The sequence below is a fragment of the Asparagus officinalis genome, chromosome 5 (genome assembly GCF_001876935.1).
Source record: "Asparagus officinalis chromosome 5, Aspof.V1, whole genome shotgun sequence".
Taxonomy (NCBI): domain Eukaryota; kingdom Viridiplantae; phylum Streptophyta; class Magnoliopsida; order Asparagales; family Asparagaceae; genus Asparagus; species Asparagus officinalis.
Window position 1 is genome coordinate 36,979,393 of NC_033798.1, and position 9,222 is coordinate 36,988,614.

Here is a 9,222-nt window from a genome sequence, read left to right on the forward strand (position 1 = left end):
GTAAGACCATCAACTTGGTATCTGAGCCCACAATGAATATCGACGACAATCGCTGGGAGTAGAGAGATATCCTTTCCATGAGCAAGCTGAACAGCCGGGAATAGAACCTCAATCTACAAAGCGTCAAAAAACTAGTATGGAATGACATATTTCTTCAACCAAATTTTAAGATACCCCAACAGAAGAGTCATAGGCCGAATATGCTTCTATGCATGCCACAAGAAGGTCTGAAATTTGGTCTGGGCCGGAAAGGGACCCTCAGCGATCGAAGTAATAAATGATCGAGCGTCTTTCCTCTCAATCAGGTCATTAATCACTGAAGGAGTCAAAGGGGATAACTCACAAATAGCTTCACCAGAGCTACTCTCCAAGTGCTGAAACAAGTAATCAGCAAACTGCTTCAAGCTTATCTAAGCCTTCTTCTTTGCTATAGAGCCCATACCGACTAGAGCTGTTTGATAGTGACATGTTAGATCCCAGAACATGTCATGCATATCAGAAAAAGCTCTCTTCAACTGTTTTAGCTACCGGTTCGAAGAAAAATACTCCTGATACGGGTAATCTCCCATTGGAAGGCTGAAAACCTTTTGCATAACATGAAGAGCTAACCCAAGCTCTCCATTGTGAGTCAATAAAGTGTTGGTGTCAAGGATGTAAAGCTCTAACAATGCTTGGAAATGGTGTTTACTGATCGGTAATCCATACATGGTGGCGCGTACCAATACATACAACCCGCTGCACTTCAATTCATTCTCCCAGCATCCGAGGACATAACTCGTCATGCGAGTCCACCACCTCTTTGGCGGCGAGTGAACCCAACCAAAATACTTGCACTCTCTCATAGGGAGTTTCCTCCAAAGTCTAGCGAGGTGGTTCCTCACTGTGTTTTCAGTTATCAAAACTTCATCCGACAGTGTTGTATCAAGTTCCAGAATCCCTGGTTGAAGGTCACGAATATAGAAAAACTCATTTGGACCCGGGGTCTTATGCTGAGTAATAAATCCATAGTGAACATGCTCGTTATCATCTGTAAGACGACAAGACATCTCTCGCCTCACAGTTTGTGCCTCTAAATGTACAAATGAATACTGGCGAGAAATAGAAGGAATGTATAGAGGACTTATGCCATCATCATTCAGCCAATGCTTATCATCAAGAATCAGCATATCTGGATACTCAACATGATCCACGAATAAGTAATCCGGCTTCTTCAAATCCTGAGTAGAGCTGGAGTCTTCAGTATGGAGAGCATCTGTGATCAACTGTCGTAGAGTATAATGACCCCCATCTTGTACTAGCTAAGGAACCTACTTAGTTTAATCCAGATCAAACTGAGGAGTCAAACCAATAAGCAGCTTATCAGCACTAGTGGCGAAAGTTTCCCTGCTACAACCGTTTGTGGCATGAGGTGGGAACCCATCCGTAGGAAATTCAACTGAAACAGATAATGCATAATTATAAGATAATTACTAATACTAGACATGGAGTTGAACTCATCTCACGAATCGACGAGATAGAGTCGCATCTTAGTTAATTGGCGAGACGATTTCAACTGCTTTACACGGGAGGGACAATGTACATTATCACGCAAATAACGTGATAATATATCCTGCCCCACAGAGTGTAATATAGCATAAAATCACCCCATATGCCTGAAGACATGTATTGGCCAAGCAAAAAACATCCTTTAAAGCATTAATTCCCGCAAAGGAGGACATCGGCTCTTCCCGAATGACTCGCTAAGGAGATAAACGAGGGTGCAAGATACAGAATATCAAATTCGCAAAAGTTATAAAAGTTCACCCCCATATGAGGAAGCTACAGGAGCCTCCCTCTCGCTATGCTGGGAAGTCGAGCAACTCCTGCAAAAACACAGTCGTCGTGGAGACATGGCTAACCTGAAATGAAAATCAGCAGGTCAGATACAATCATAAATTTAAGAACCTGAAATTAAAAAGGGAAATTATAAATTACAAACTTTAACCAATATTCCTACAAATAAAACGAGATTTTACATTTGAAGTCTAATTAAATGTACGGGGTCCATACATGCAAACAATGGGTTCAATTTGCATTAAAGACCCTCTTGATCAACTTTTGGGCGAAATACCTAAAATACCCTTCATGCTCAAGGCTCAATGCTAGCCATGAGAACATTCTAAATTCATTCATGATTGAAAGGAGAAAACCCATCACCCTCAATATCAAAATTTTGGCCACTTTTGTATATAACTCCCTCAAGAAAGTTTGGCCAATTTCGCACATAACCCCTTCCAAAATTTCGGCCATAAGCCCACATCCAACCTCCTCAAATTTTTGGCCATGGGTATGCAACCCAAGCCCCCAAAATTTCAGCCTCTTTTTCAACAAACCCGCTCAAATTTCGGCCATATTCCCAAGCCTACCAAAAAACAAGTCTCAAACTTCATATTCATGCCAAAAAGACCCCCAAATTTTCAGCCATGGTCATGAACCCATTTTCAAGTTTCATTTTTTCCAATTTATGAAATCAAAAAGTCCTAATCTTGGCCTACAAATTCATGAATGAAAACCAAACAAATGCACAAGAGGCTAGGGAGAGGAGCTTACCCAAATCAAGAGCTTGAATCCAATGCCAAAATCACAAGTTTTGAACTTGAAAACTCTTGAGCTTGAAGGTGATTTTCGGCCAAGGACAAAAGTGGGGGGAGATGAAGCTTCAAACCCTTCTATAACAAGAGTTCAAGAGTCCTTAAAGAGGATATTAAGAGTTCTTAAAGAGGAGGATTTATGGGTTATGAAGAAGTGTGTTTCGGAGGAGGATTTTTGAGGAAGAGGATAAGAAAAACAAGAGGGAATTTAAAATTTTAGGGGAACATACAAAACCCTTTAGGCAAAAAACCTTAGGGTCGGCCCTCTCTCTCATATCTCTCCCATATTCACTCTCTCTCTCTCTCTCCCCCTTGTTTTACCGAGACACAACATGTGTCTCGACCAACCAAGACATAACTTGTGTCTCAACCAAGACCGAGACACATAAAGTGTATCGGCCGAGGTCGAGACACGAGTCGCATCTCGGGTTCAAAACGGGCCCTCACGTGTCCGGTGATGCTATTTTCTACTCGTATTCATCTATTATCGGTCGTTTTGATGAAATTAACATCTGTATTAACTCCAAGGATTATACGAGTATAAACTGGTCCTCCTCGCTCCAACGCCTTAAGAGCCTAAACTATGTAGACTCTAGTTAATGTATAAGTATAAACTGTGTTTACACTAATCAGCGCGCGATGAGAGTTAACATCGGTCAACGCGTTGTGACGAAGGTCAATGCCGATCAACGTGTTATGATGATGGTTAACGCCAATCAACGAGTTATGATGATGGTCAATGCCAATCAAAGCATAGCCGTAAGTCAATGTCGGTTAATGCGTTGCGATGAAGGTCAACACTAATCAATGCATTGCGATCAAGATCAATGTCGGTCAACATGTTGCAATAAAAGACAACACTGATCAATGCGTTATGATGATGGTCATTGCTGAACAAAGTATATCTATAAGTCTATGTCGGTCAATGCGTTGCAACGAAGGTCAATACCAATCAACACATTATGATGAAGGTCAACGCTGGTCAAAGCGTAACTGTAAATCAACACCGGTCAACGTGTTGTATTGAAGGTCAATGCTGGTCAACATGTTATGAGGAAGAGTCAATGCTAGTCAACACATTGCGATGAAGGTCAATGCATCGACATTTTTTAGCCAAAACAAGGCTCAGATCGACTCTAGAACAAAGGATGATCCCAAGGATGTCAACCATATTTCAGATATGAATTCCCGAGGAAGTTAGTCAGTTCAAGCATCGACTCAATGACACAAGCTAAAATTAGAAATTAACACACCAGTTTTAGTTTGAGACTTCGGCAAAAGGTCAGAAGATAAACGCAGCGTTGGAAAAATTTCAGCTATTCAACAAAATACTGAATAGACTGAGAATTGAAGAAGTCAAGAACTAAAGCTAATCACAGGTCCTTTTACACCGACTGAAGGTTAGACCTATCATATCTAAAGTAATTTAGGCTCTTCTATAAAAGAAACAAAATTGAAACACTTTGAAGGGGATATCTGTAGGAATCAAAAATTACCTATGGGTTCCCACACACAGCTTGAGATGGAGAGAAGATAATGAACATCATTATCTGAGTCAAGGAGAATTATCTAACACTAACAAGTGTATGAAGCGAGTCGACGAATCTTACGAATCAACATGACAGCAAAATAACAAAGAGACAATCTGATTTGGAGTTACGTATCACTCATGAAAGGCAAAGCGCCACTCATGTCTTGTCTACTCTACATATGATTCACCTATGGAAGGTTGTAGATCTCTTCTGTGTCTTTCCAAAGCACTAAGAATCTCGTCATTCTGAGATTGGACGGGAAAATTACGGTGAAAACAGTCAAGGCGCGCAAAATGACGCTTCGATCGAAAACCGAGACACAACAAGTGTCTTAGCCAGTCGAGACACACTTTGTGTCTCAACCAACCGAGACACAGATTGTGTCTTGATTGGCCGAGACAAAGTGTCTCAGGCCCCGAAAACTTTATTTTTGCTGTTTTTCACCATTTTTCGCCGTTAACTACCCAAAGTTTGGTATATTCTGATCCAAAGCCTCTTTAACTGATTTGGAGCTATCTTAGAATGTGGATAAATGTTTAGAACTAAAGATAAGAGGAAATTAGCCATTCTTATCTAAAAACTAAGCTTCTGAAGCCTATAAATATAGCCCTAAGACCTTCATTTGCACAGATCCGGAATTCTTGAGCATCGGTGAAGCCCTATCGGACTAAAGAGTGGGGAGCACGAATTTCAGAGAGGAAAAAGATATCTCAGCAAGCTTTTCAGCATAAAGAGGAAGAGTTCGAGAGATCTGCATCAATTCATTCATTTTTCTTGAGATCGCACCCAACTGTGATTCTCTAGAAGAGTGATTATCTCGCTTTGCCGAGATAGTTACTTTAATTTCTTGACTCCTTTGTGAGTCAATGAAATCTATATCTTGATCTGATCGCTCGGTGGTCCACGGATAAACCCCGACACAGACAAAGATCACACGCAAACAGCGGATGATAAATGTCTATTGTGTGTGTTTTAAAAGAGTTGTAATCTTTTATTTTTATTTTTGTTGAGTTTATTGTAACGACTGAAGTTGTAATGAGTTCCACCAATAAACTAACTTTCCACCAAAAAAGCTTTATATTTATATATTTGTTGTTGTTTATCAGCTTTATTAAGCTAGATTTTATATTGAGTTTGCATTTCATTTATCTCATTGTTTACACACACACGCCCCTTGAGATTTAGTATTTTCACATATAGTATGATCATTTGGGTTGTGAGGTTGTGACATTAAGAGTGAGCTTAATTGAGTTCTCCTCTTGTTTAGAGAACAAACACTTTTATTTGTGCTTAATTTGTAAGATCACATTGTAATACACTAGGACACCGAGATGAGTGGTTGGTGAGAGATAGGGTCAATTCCAAGAGGAGTGGCGTTGGTAGTAAAACCTAAGGAGATGTGGTAAATCCAAATACTTGAGGAAGTTGACATGGACTAGGCCAATACTTAAAGGGTGTATTGTGTGATTGTAATTGTGTGAGTTATGAAAGTTTTTGGTAACCTAGAAAACCGATTGTGTGAGTTGTAAACGTTTTCATTGAACGTTGAAAACCAGTTACAATAGTGGAGATTCGCCTCATGAGTGAGGAGTGGAGATGTAGGTTGAGGGTGATCGAACTCCGTGATCATATTGTGAGTTTGAGTTTGCCTTGGCGTATTATTCTTGTGCTCATTGTTTATCATATTTCTATATCGTCATTATCTCATGTTTATATCGCCCTTATTTTAATTACATATCCTTGCATATAATTTGTTAAATATCATACTTGCTAGAATATAATTGTTAATAAGTATTAAATCGGTATTAATATTGGTTTAGATTAGCATATACCTTATTCACCCTCCTAGGGTAATTTCATTTGGTATCAGAGCTTGGTGCTCTTTGATTTATGGCTTAATCGCCTAGAGTCAAAGATCCTCGCTTTGTATTTTTGCTAATCTAGTTTTGTGATTATTCATCTTGCTTGCATATATATATATCATGGATATGCACAGTGCACCTAGTTTAGGCTATGATATTAACATTGCTCCTAAATTCAATGCTTTCCCCTATTCTCAATAGTATTTTAGATTTAAAATATTTGTTAGATCTAAAAATATCAAATTATGGAAAGTCGTTGATCATGCTTATATTCTGCCTACCTTGGAGAAATCCAAGTGGAGCTTAAATGATAAAAAGATATTTATTATGAACAAGCTATTGTTAGAATTTTTGCTAAATACATTTGACTCATTTATTTCTTACAAGATTGCTTCTTTTGATAGTGCTTACAATTTATGGAAATTTATAGAAGCATATGAGGGAAACTTGAAGGAGATTTAATGCGCTTTGGTGGAATCAACTTCAAGTAAGGAGCGAGCATCATCATCATGCACTCGGCCAATAGGCGATAGCCCTAATGTGGTATGCGATTCAAAATCCAAAAGTGAATTATCTATTAACGAACTCGCATGTGCATATGATAGGCTAATATATGCCTACACAAAGTTGCATAAAAATTTTATTGATATGAAAAACAAACATGTAAATTTGAAATGTGATCATGAGACACTAGCATCCAAATTTAATATTATTGTTAAAGAAAATGTATCTCTGATGCAGTATAAACATGTACCTAAAATGCTGCAAGTGCATAACAGTATCAAGTTATAGTATAAAAAGTTATCGATCCCACAAGGAAGGCGTTTTCTAGGAGAAAATATAAATCGGTTCTTATGTTGTGTGCGTGACCAATAGGAGTGAAGAATAAGTATAATTGTGGAGAGATAATGAGAGTGAAAGTGATAGTGTGTAAATCAATGTGTTTGAGAGTGGATGTGAGTAAAAATAAATGTGATCAACAAGGCAAGAAAGAAGAATGAATAAAATCGAGAAACAAATAAAAATCAAGAATGAAAATAAAATTCAAGAAAGTAAAGATGGCAGATTCAATTAAAGATATGGGTAATCTAGAATTGAATCCACTTTTTAGAAAAAGGTGATTCCCTAGAGGGTTCTAGCCTAAAGGCGAATCAAAGAAAATAAAAATGAACAAAAAGAAAAACTAAACCCAACAGGGTTCTAGCCTCAAGGTGAATAGTATAAGAAATTAAAATCAAACTACAAAATAAATTATAAAATCTAAACTATAAAATAAATTACAAGAATTAAAGATAAGAAAATAAATCTATTCTATAAGCATGAAATAAATCTAATCTATAAGCATGAAATAAATCTAAGGCAAGAGGGTTGTAGGCTCTTGGCTATTTAAACAAGAAAATAAAATCTAACTACAAGTATGTAAATAAATCTAAACTAATAAATAATAAAAGAGAAATAAAAGAGAAAACAAACCTCCAAATTAATCTTCATCTCCATTTTCATTATCCAACAAAGAGAAGAAAAATTTAAAGTGGTGAAAAAACTATTTTATTAATTATAATAAAAGTTACAAATTTGGAAAGCCTTCTCAATTAAGAGTAGCTCTCCTCTCCAAATAGAGTTACAAAAATTTTTACACCTCTAACCTCTCACTCTCTACCCCTATTTATAGTAAACATCAGCGAATGAGAGCCCTTAGATTGAAATCCTATCTAAAAATATTAAAAATTAGCCGTAGATTCGTAACTAACTGTCGGAGGTATCGATACCAGCATCAATAGGGGTATCAATGCCGACATCGATATGGGCATCGATGCTGGTATCGATGTCAAGTTGTCCCTGGTTGTTGTCTGCAGATCCCTCTTGAGTTTACTCTTGGGCTTGGGCCTTGGACAATTTCTTGGCAATTTTGGGCTTTAATACTCCATTAAATATTTGAAAGAAATTGTTTGGCTTCATGGGCTTCATTTCTTAAATAAATCAAGGGGTTTTTATTGAGAGATGAGAGTTTGAGATTTATTCTTTATTAACCTACATTTAAAGATAAAAACATTATTAGTGATAGATTTATTCATACAAACTAGATAATAAGGGTATAAAATTGTAATAAAATGTGATTATCAATCTCTTAAAGAAAACATTTATAAATTAAATTTGAAAAATAATAAATTAAAAATGGGTATTCCTAGTTTGACTCATGATAAAATGATGTCATGCAAGAAGTAGAAACAATTAGACATGAATTAAATTATTTTAAAAATAATCATGTTTGTTCTACTTCTAATATCAATGCTATTGTACTTAATAATGAATTGAATCTTATAAAAAAAATATATATTCTCTAGATTCAACCCTAACTAAATGCATTGATAATAATAAGAAAATTATGAACATATGTACAAAGTCTAGAGTTACCACTTCAAAATCCACCCACCATGCACTTATTTATTGTAAAATTTATAAGTGCTCAATTTCGACCGGAAAGGCCATCTTGCTAGAATTTGTTATGATGCATATAAACCCACTAAGGATAATAATATTGCTTGATGTGCATCTCATAAGGCTTCTTATCAATAAATACACACACATGCACCCATTGCTCATCACAAGCATGATAGTGTGTTTAAATATGATTATTGTGGTAGGTTTGGCTATTTGGCAAAGTTTTGCTTTGATTTGTAAAAATTTTCAAAATTGCAAAATTTGTCAAAAAGACCACAATTGTTTAAAACTGTTTCATATTTGCAAAATAATCTTAAAAGACCATTTAGATTTGTAAATGTTTCACGTGCATAAGTTAATGGTCAACATAAACAAGTGCACTCATTCCATTGCACTTATTGTAATTGGAAGGATGATTTGAGAAATTATTGCTATGAACGATAATGTACACTAAATGCATCTAAATGGGATCATAACCCTAGGGATTTGGACTTTATTGATAGGAGTCATGTCCCTAAACTCTTTGGTACCAAGAGTGCTTGGGTACCAAAATGTTTTTGATTTTAAAGAATGAACTTTTAGAGTTTTGTTTTTCATGTTCTTTAAAAGATATTTTTTTGTTTGATTTTTTTAATAAAAAACAAAGTTTTGGTGATTCTTTTTAAACATATAAAATAAAATATTTTTGGTTATACGATTCCTTTTTACAATTTTTCTAGTTTCTGAAAAAATTAGTTTTAAGGTTTATGTTTGAGC